Below are 11129 nucleotides of genomic sequence, written 5' to 3'. Positions count from 1 at the left end.
ATTACATTTTCTGGAATTGAATCCCTCTGATTTCTTTATTATTACCTTCTTGTTTATTGAATCATTCATCTCAGGTGATGAATTTTTAAAGCAGTTGAGTCTCTCTCTCAATTTCTGATTTTCTGTTTTTAACACCTTAATCTCATCTTGACAAGAACGAATATCATAAATGAGTTTAGATACTTGTACTCTTTCAGAGCATTGAGTAACCTCGACTTTCTTCGGATGCCTGCTAAATTTCTCTTTATCATCTAGAAAACTTTGTTTGAGTTGATCAAGCGATGACTTTATTTCAGCAATGTCAGATTTAAGAAGGTGAGTTCTTTTATCTCTACAGGGAAGTGTTTTTCCGAAAATCAGAGGAGTGAACTCTTCATGAGTATCTATGTTTGATATGGTTTCAGAATCATAGATGTCTGCAATGGTTGCAACATGATCTATTTTATCAACTTGATTATTCTCAGTAGGACAATAACCAAGAGCGGCAGTATAAGCATTTCTTTTCCACTGTGTGTCCTTGGTTGGTAAATCTGGAGAGATATGGCCAAAGCTTCTGCACTTGTAACATTGAGGAATTACATCATCATCATCCCAGGTGTCTTCACGTTTATGTGGAGGAACACTTTTCCTTTTTGACGCATGTGCTCCTCTTTTTCGATGTCTCAACAGTTTTTTGAATCGTTGAGTAATAAGAGACAAGTGATGGTTTAGTTCACTTTCATCTTCAGTAAAGAGATCTTCCTGATTATCGGAATTTTCCGAGTATTGAGTCGAAACTCCCTTTATGGCTTTATATCCCAGATTGTTTTTTTGTTTAGACAAATTTTCTTGATCAAATATCTTCAATTTTCCAACTAAGGAACTTCTAGATAGAGACGAAAGATCATTAGCTTCAACGATTGCATGTTTCTTAGAATCGTATCTAGATGACAACGATCTGAGAATCTTGCATACTATATCTTTTTCAGAAATAGTCTTTCCTAACGAGAAAGAAGCATTAATTATCTCAGAGAGATTAATGTGAAACTCCTCAAAATTGTCGTTGTCATCCATTCGAAGGTTTTCCCACCCGGAAGTGAGGGTTTGAAGTCTAGCTTCTTTCTCTGATGAGTTTCCTTCGAATACGATCTGAAGATTATCCAAGCTTCTTTCGAAGTTTGACATGTAGATACATGATGTTGTAAGTCACGGCTTACAGCATGAATAATAGCATTCAAACCATCTGAATTCTGCTTTGCAAATGCCTTTTCTTCGTTCGAAAACTATGCTAAATGTTTGAGTTCAGTTTATGAATTTTCTCTCTTTGGAAGAGTATAACCATTGACGACTAATAGCCAAGTATTAAAGTCTCGTGATTGAAGAAAAGATCTCATAGCAGATTTCCACCATAGATAGTTTGTTCCGTCAAATCTTGGCGGTATGTTAATTGAAGTCGATTCATGATAACTCGAGTTCATTCTTATAGGTTGGATCGCACCAAACACAGATTGTTAGATCTTTTCGTGTTTGCCTGCTCTGATACCAATTGAAAAGGCGAGGGTACCCAAATATACCTCAAGCTAAAACTTTTCCTACCTATAAGTCCTTTCTCCGAAAGTGATTGTCTATGGACTTAGTCGAGACAATACAACTAATCGGTTCACACTTCGTGTGATCGTCTATAGATACGAGATAGAGACAATACAACAACGAAGTATGTTTACTTGATATAAAGGTTCGGACTTAACCAAACACAATAGGATTGATTACCAAGTAAATATGAATTAACGTTTGTGTAATTTACTTTAATTATAATAAAACAACTATAATGCGGAAAATAAAAGTAAATGACACAACAAGATTTTGTTAACGAGGAAACCACAAATGCAGAAAATCCCGGGACCTTGTCCAGAATTGGATACTCTCAGGATTAAGCCGCTACACAAAATTACACTTCACTTCGAATAGTTGAGACCAAGTAACTAACTCTATAGTTCACCTAGTTCCGTCTGTATTCCCACGCCTCCGACTTATGAATAAGTCACGTACTTGGAACAATCCCTTTGTTTCGTATTCCAAACAGTAAAGGAACAAGAAATATGTTTGGTGTCAACTCTATTCAACCAAGTGATATGAGTCGGACAAAGGATCTTCCGTTTATCTTAACATAAACTCTTTCATCGGGTCTAGATCTATCTTATGTTCAATCACCTAAAGGTAATCGATTAAGATTAAGCCAACAACACCTTTAATCCGAAGAACCGTGTTGATGCCGATCTACTCAATTAATCAATCCAATCTACCACAAGGATAAACCAATTATTAATTGGATCCTATTTTACCCAAACAAGTATTGTGCACACCAAAGATTATAAAACCCAAGTCATATATTCAATATCTTCTTTGTCTTTAAATCTTCTTAAATCTTCAATAAAAACCTGCACACAATCACTTGAATCTCTTGTGATCAATCACGCACAGAACGGAGTCTGTTAACAATTGATTATCATAAGATCGTCTTTAGAACTAACAACAGTATAAAGATCACTGTCGAAACTCTGAACTAGTTTGAGTGAATCTTATATCAGAAGAGAAGATTCTCAAGAATAAACAAACTAGGTGCAATCAGATTTCAACCACCGTTAGTCAGTCAAATCAATCGAAAACAAAGATAAACCACAATTATCTAGTTTTCCACCAACGAGTCGTGCTAGAGCTTCTCAATCCAAAATAAGACTTTAAAACGAGAGGCCGTAAGAGATTTCACCTAATTAGATTACTCTCCTCTCTGATAGGCGGATACACCAGTAACAAAGACAAAAGAGGAAGTCTATTTTTACGAAGGATTAGTTTGCTAGAAAGGAAAACTTTGTGTATTCATAGACAAGGAAGTTTGGACACCAAGGAATTTACAAAACCGAAAATATTCTCAAGATATTCATTAAAGCACAAATTCGGTTTCCATAATTCCTGGAAATGCTCTGTCCAAAAATAACAATCGAAATCTCTCGGAAAATCTACTCAGTAAATGCACATTACTAATTCTGTAATTTCCCTACAAAGTGAAATTAATAACCTTAATTAAAAGATTCTTAACTTACTTATGTTTCGATCCTGGGATTCTCTTCCCTTAGCCGTTAAAGAATATCTTTGAACAATTATAGAAATAAACATTCACAACACGTGTTCAAAGTTTGTCGACATCTTTACTTTGTAAGTTCTCTTTCACACTTACAACCTTGAAACCGATTTGCTACACTTCCAAACAAGTTTAGAATTGTTTTATCCGACTTTCAAGAACTATGTGATTGATCAAACCAACTTTCAATCACAATCATGGGTTTACGGTTCTACCTCCATGTACGTACTACGCATAGTCACACTAGCTTCCCAAAGATTCGGTTGACTAAGTACTAGGATCGGTTCCTCACATATATATGGTATCTAACTTATATGTGTTGCACATGTCCATAGGATCGGTTCCCATTTCTGCTATAAACTTTGCTGCACCTCATACAAGGATCGGTTCCCCTTGATGTACTGCATTCCTTACAAGGATCGGTTCCCTTTCCCTTACTAGGATCGGTTCCCTTTCCCTTACAAGGATCGGTTCCATTTCCCTTACTAGGATCGGTTCCCTTTCCCCAAGGAAGACATAATCCGATCATACTACAGGTGATTACTTAAGATTGGTTTTACTAATAAAAGTTATACCAATACAAAATTCAGGACTTTGTGAATAGTTCTACCAAGAACACAACAAGTTGTGAGCGGTTATACTCTATCACACATATTGGTTGTTCATAAGATATTCAATGAATAACAAAACCAATAACTCCTAGCAATTTCCTTTTCGGTTCACAAACAAGTTTATGAACTTACTTCCTTAAAACGCATGTAAACATTGTTCCCTAGGATGAAATCCTCACCTCATACCCATACATAATCACAATAGCATTCAAATGATTATGGCGATGTCTTATCTACAAAGTTTAATGGTTAAGAAATAAACCTCGTATTGTATTCCTTAATACTATGTCTATCTAGAGTTCATATATGCTTCGCAATTATGTTTTCAATATGCACGACTTGAAATATACATTAAGGAATGAAATAATTCAAGTCAAATATCACTAACCTCAAGTGGAAGGATGATTGTTGTCGTTGTAGCTCCTTGCTTCTTCACATCTTCAAGACTTCGCAATACTTGTAATGTCTCATATCCTAATGCTTTCAAGATAACCTATACGAAGTTTAACTCTAGTACATAATCAAGCGACTCAAAATATGAGTTTTGATTCAATAAAATATGACAACCAAACTTGACATACCAACGCTTGGTGGGTTCAACCGAGCAATGCTCTAACAAGTACATAATCAAGCGACTCTTTAAATGAGTTTTGGTTCACTAAAATAGGACAACCAAACTTGACATACCAATGCTTGGTGGGTTCAACCGAGCTATGCTCTAACACGAGTAATGTTGAAGAACCAAGGATATTATGCATGCGGACGAGAAGATACAAAGTTTTACTTATTTTGTAATCCATATGTATTGTTAGTTTTGTCACTAAAATCTATAAAAGGGGAGATTGTTAGAGCATTGCTCGGTCGAACTCGCAAGCGTTGCTATCTCAAGCTTGTTTGTCAAATTTAGTTGTCAAAACTATATGTCTTAATTTCTAGTCTACTTATAACTAAAGTATTGGACTAGGATAGTTAAATGTAGTTGAGCTCCAGACTCCACCACGATCATCATATGAAGACGAAAAACTACTCAAGGACCAGTGGAACTTCATAGACTAAAAGTTATTTGGAGACTTGAACTTATCTATCACTCAAAGGTCTATCTCCTACTCTTGAGACAAAAGTCGATAAGTATATAGATTTCAATTATACACATTTACTATTTCGAGCCGAGTTTAACTCGCCTATCCATTTCTCGAGATATGTGTTTTGGAAGATTTCGCTTTAGCCAAGTTCATCTTTACTCGTGACAAAAGTCATGTTGACATTTAAATATCTTGAAAATTGCTTTGATGAAAAATAGTTTGTGAATAACAACTATATAACATCCTCTAAGAATGTTTCAATGATTGAAGTGTAGAGTTGAGATTCCATCTTTGGATATAAGCATATGTAGTGTGTTCGCACCTTAGTGTATAAATCCATGAACCGGGAACCAAGTGTATGCATATGTGTGTGTACGTAATTGGTGAAGGAGAGAGGTTAAGTATGCGTACCCATACGCATACTGGCAGAAGTTCAAGTCCGTGAATATCTGCTGAGTTTGGGAATTGACAAACTCTTAACCAGGCACCTTAAGTATGCGTACCCGTACGCATACTGATAGAAGTTTTCTACCCGAGAATTTTTGCTGAGGTTGGAAACCAAAACCAACTCAAATCTGGTTGCTTAGGTACGCATAGCCGTACGCATACTTAAACATGAACTTAAACATTTAAATTATAAGGAATGCAAACTTTGCAAACCGTGGCTATAATGTTCATGAATCGATTCAAGTGAATCAAACCGATTTTCTTTCAATTGTGTCTTCAAAATATTTAAGCAATTGAAAAACTCTTTAATTAGTTCATTTGAGTCATTTAAACTAGTTGTGGTAAAGAAGAATATGGTTGATATGAAAGTGCTCATATGGCTAACCATTTGGTTAACTATTGTGAACCAACTAAGTGTACACATTTAGGTACGGTTACTCAAACCTAAATGAAAGACATTTCATTTGTGTATAACAAGCTAAGATTCGATCTAACGGTTGAAAGATATTAGCTTGAATCTAATCAGGTTTTCATCTAAAGTGGATATTGAATGCTTTGTTACTAAGCTAACATTGATTGCAAACCCTGATTTGAAAACTATATAAAGGAGAACTCTAGCAATTGGGAAACCTAATCCCCACACCTCCTGTGTGATACTAGTTGTGTTAGCTAGAGTCGATTCTCCTTTACCCTTAGGTTTCTTCTCGAGACCCTGTAGGTTAACGACTGAAAGACTTCATTGGGATTGTGAAGCCAGACCGGACTACTTTTCTTGTAGTTGTGTGATCTGATCTTGTTGTATTTATCGTACGAATACAATCGTAAGATTGTCTTAAGATTGATATCTCCGATAGGCAAGATAGAAAAGAAGTCGCAAACATCTTTGTCTCATCGTTTGTGATTCCACAATATATTGTTTCGCTAGTCGATTAAGATTATTGTGAGGTGATTGATAATTCTAGGCTGTTCTTCGGGAATATAAGTCCGGGTTATTGATTGGTTCCTGTGCACCTTGATTTATCAAAAGACGGATCAAAACTCGTAGGTATTTCCGTGGGAGACAGATTTATCTATTATCGTAGACTTTTCTGTGTGATACAGATTTGTTTATTAAAATCTTCGACTTTGGGTCGTAGCAACTCTTAGTTGTGGGTGAGATCAGCTAAGGGAATCAAGTGCGTAGTATCCTGCTGGGATCAGAGATGTAAGGAGCACAACTGTACCTATGACCAGTGTGAGATTGATTGGCGTTCAACTACAGTCCAGACCGAAGTTAGTTTCTAGTAGGCTAGTGTCTGTAGTGGCTTAATATAGTTGTTTGAGAGTGAAAACCGTTTCTGCTGATTTTGGTAATTTTGGGTGTGTGGGTGAGAAACGAATCTAAACCCTAAACAATGTACTGTACGAGAGTACTTTTGATTCGAGAGATCAATCTGTACAATCCTGGACTAAACCAAGAAATGGCCGTTCCAGGCTTGCTTTGATCACAAAGTGAAGGAGAAGGGTTGGTCTTAGGGAGAAAGCAAAGAAATTGTTGAGACCAGAATAGTTGATCCTGGAAGTGCGGGCGTTTTTGTGACTTGTATCAGAAAGTAGAACTGGTGAGCCGGATGGAAAGCTACCAGGTGATTTCTTGATACTGTGTGTTGCCGACCAAAAACTTTTGCTTTGGTGGAAATAAGTGAGACCTATTTATACAAGTCATAGTGAAACGTACCCTGGTCTCGTAGGAAGCGGAAACGATTGAGTGGTGGGAGAAAAGAGTAACGTGTAACTGCCAGACGTTATGTTTCCATGATGAAGAAAGTGAATTCATGTAACCGCCGGTCATTACTCTTCCATGATGAAGGAAATGAATTGTTTACACCATTACTTTTCACCACCACTAATTATCCTACTTCATGACACTTTCTTGCAACGGGCGCATTGCACGCCGCACGCTGTAAACCGCCAGACCAATACCCTGATGAGCATCCCCCAGTTTGTGATATATTTTGATGTCTCGAGTGTTTTCATGGAAAACATGTAGCACTTTGCTACGTGTGGCAAGTTAAAATTGAGAGGCTTGTCGCAGGTAAATAGCATGTAATGCTAGGCTCGTCTTGGCTAGTCGCCTAAAACTTGTCGCAAGCTCATCAGTTCGGTGGCGAACTTGGATGGCTGAGATTGGATCTCATGAAGAAGGATGGCCATTGATTATGGCCAAATCTTGTTGTAAAATGAAGTGGTGTCAGCCACATGATAATGGCATGCTAGTAGCCACGGCATAGTGGTAAGACAGTGATGTTGCGGCATGGCCAAAGCTAAAAATTGGCCCCGCAGCCAAAGTTAGGGTTTGGCGTCGTGGAAGGATTTGGCGTGGACAATTCTTGGCACCGTGGGAAGGACTTTTCATGACCAAGTCTTGGCTCCGTTGGAAGGATTTGGCGTGGCCAAGTCCTTCCAACAGCGGCAAGACTTGGCCGCGCCAAATCTTTCCAACGGCGCCAAGACTTTGCTACGTGTGGCAAGTTAAAATTGAGAGGCTTGCCGCAGGTAAATAGCATGTAATGCTAGGCTCGTCTTGGATAGTCGCCTAAAACTTGTCGCGGGCTCATCAGTTCGGTGGCGAACTTGGATGGCTGAGATTGCATCTCATGAAGAAGGATGGCCATTGATTATGGCCACATCTTGTTGTATAGTGAAGTGGCGTCAGCCAGATGCTAATGGCATGCCAGTGGCATAGACATGGCATGGCGGCATGCTAGTAGCCACGACATAGTGGTATGCCAGTGATGTTGCAGCATGGTCAAAACTAAAAATTGGCTCCGCAGCCAAAGTTAGGGTTTGGCGTCGTGGAAAGATTTGGCGTGTCCAAGTCTTGGCACCGTGGGAAGGACTTGGCGTGGCCAAGTCTTGGCGCCGTTGGAAGGATTTGGCGTGCCCAATTATTAGCGCTGTTGGAAGGATTTGGCGTGGCCAAGTCTTGACGTCGTTGGGAGGACTTCGTCGTGGACAATTATTGGCGCCGTTGGAAGGATTTGGCATGGCCAAGCCTTGGCGCCATTGGAAGAATTCTTCGTGGAAGAATTAGGGTTTGGCGTGGCCAAGGCGTTGTGGAAGAATTCTCCGTGGAAGAATTAGGGCTTGGCGTGGCCAAGGCGTCGTGGAGTCGGACCCACATGTGGCGTGGAAATGTTGGCCCTGTTGCCACGCCAATCCTGTTGCTCTGTGAATGTTATTTGGATTTAATAGCAATTTGCTCAAATTAGGGTTTCTCGAATACCTTAATTAGTGAACGTGGCGTGCGGCTGCGGCATGGCGCTACTTTTGTTCAAATGGCGCCATGGCTATGCCAAAGTCACCATGGCAAGGCCATAGTGTGGAAACGGCCACAGGACTAGGAATTGCAGTGCGGTGGATATTTAAGGCAGGTTGCCACGAAGTGGCATGTTTGCGAGGTTGCCGGGTAGGGTGCGTTTGGCCTTTATGGTGACAATTTTAGAGCAACCTGATTGGCCACAAAAGGGGGCCGGCCAAATATAAGGTGCAACCACACTTCTGGTGAGAGTGTGGCGCCTTTAGGGCGACCTAATTGGTCAATGGGAAGTGGGGCCGACAAGATAGGGCGTGGCCGCACTTCCAGTGCGCATCGGCGAATTTAATTAATTTTGAAAAGCAAGGTCTGGTGTATTGCGCGAGGCGCGGAACTCTTATTTCTGCAAGTTAGTCAGGACGATTGACTGAATTCTATGTGTCGACACAGAGTTCTTTTAAGTTCGTTACAAGAGAGCAGCGTGCTTTTCTGATTGAATACCTTATGCAAAGATCTTATTCTTGATACTTGGAGATTCGTGCTACTCTGCTGCGAGTGAAAAAAAATCGTCATGCTATATCAACGCTAAGAGTTCAGCCGGGGAACATAGCATAGAAGGCATTCAGAGGAACTTATATTAAGTGAATATACGCGAGGCGCCGAAATTTACAGAACATCTGAGATTCGCCAGTCTGGATAAATTTCATGTAAGTATGTTGAGCGGATCAATAAATTTGTCAGTGGAGAGGTTAGCATACGTGGCTCTGTTTCCTTGCAGAGTGACGTCACATCAGATGCAAGGTTTTACGATTTTGACCCTAAGCTAAAAACCACCATCAACATTAAGTCCCCTGCTTAGCATGTAATTGTGGCGTTGTTGCGGGGTAAGCATGAGATGGTGACGGACAAGAGCAAAATCGAAGAGGGCCAGGCGTGAAGAGTTTGCCAGGGAAATTCAAATAACCTTTAGCGGAAGGCATGAGGAATCCATGATCCTTGTATTGAGGACCTGGCGCATTTCCGGTTTGACCATGGGGTGTTGGCGTAGAGTCTTGCTTCCCGGAACGTTGGTGCCAATTTGGGCCATGGGGTGGTGAATATGGCACTTCCGTCTTGGGAATGGCGGACGACGCGGCTTTGAACGGTGGAGATTGCGTTGCTTTGAACGGCGAAGATGGTGCTTCAATCTTGGACGAGCGGAGATGAAGTTGCGGAATGGCGAATAACGCGACTATCTTGGAAAGGCCGATGGTGCGGCTAGCTCGGCATGGCGGATGGTGCAGCTAGCTTGGCATGGCGGATGGCGCAGCTAGCTTGGATTGTCGGATGGACGCGGCTATCTTGGCATGGCGGATGGCGCGTTGGCTTGCTTGGAAGGCTAATGGAGCGCTGGCTTGGGAAGGATAGGATGGCGCTGGTTAGGGCTCGGCTGCAACGTGGATACGGCGCTGGCTAGAATCGGATTCTTGGGGATTGAACGCGGACCGTTGGCGTTGGCGTGGAGCGGTAGAGATGTCCGTTTGGGATCGAACTGTTTGGCATTGTCTTGGTCGCGGACTGGTGGCGCCATGGAGCGTTGCCTTTGGGGCCCGACTGACTTTTTCCGTGCATAGCTTAAACGAGAAACCTTCCTCCATTCTAATTCCAAAAGTGTTGTACTTATAAAAGGAAACCTTCTTCCACCCAAACTCCAAAGTAATACGTGTATAAAAGGGGTCACACATCTGTGTTTTTTTTGTTGTTGTAATATTGGCTTTGTTTTACCTCCCCACGTTAGCATCAAAGCAGAGAAGTAGGCGAGCGCACTCCAGGTATGTGTTCCAACGTTTCTTCTCTTTTATCTTTTTTTTTGTTGTTGGTGTAAACCCTAGCCATAAACATATTCTCCATGAACCCGTAGAAATACTTTTGTATGAATGATTCTTCCCTGCTAGCAGTATCCTAGTAATATTAGCCGTCACAATAGTAAAGAGGCCAATTATTATGCAAAAATAGGCGCGCGTGAATGGGTGTCTGCCGTTAGTTATTCTCCCGTGAAAACCTAGACTTAGGGTTTCCTTTTCCTCTTGTGGTCGTGTGCACGGTTTCCGTGGTGGAAACATTCTCCTTTTGGCCGCGAGCATATTTCCCATGACCAAACGTAACTTGGTCGAGGTCGTTTCGCATTTTCCTCGCAGCATTTCCTAGTTTCAGCCAAGAGCGTACTTCCAGCGACGTCACGTGCATCTCGTTGAGCAGTCCCCATTCCTTTAGTCGTGAATGCCATGAGACGTGGCAAAGAGAAATTTCCGTAGAAAATGTGTTGTTGACCCTTGATTGTGGTAACCAATTTTTGATAAATTTTCCATGTATGTTTTTCTTCAAAGTAGTAATTCTTTTCCTTTGCTTCGTGGAAACTCTTCTGACTGATTCAGAGAATGATGGAGAAGTCCAATCAGTCTGTCCAGGGCATATAATGAGGTTTTGCCTTCAGAAGAAAGAATATCTGGCTTCTCCCATAGACTTCAAAATCTTCCTTAGTCCATTGCGCTCTTATGATAAATGGATGAAGTTCATGATGAGTCGCGATCACGTGA

This window comes from Papaver somniferum, chromosome 7 (genome assembly GCF_003573695.1).
Source record: "Papaver somniferum cultivar HN1 chromosome 7, ASM357369v1, whole genome shotgun sequence".
Lineage (NCBI taxonomy): Eukaryota > Viridiplantae > Streptophyta > Magnoliopsida > Ranunculales > Papaveraceae > Papaver > Papaver somniferum.
The sequence above is the reverse complement of the archived record's forward strand: the minus strand, read 5'-3'. Positions refer to the sequence as shown.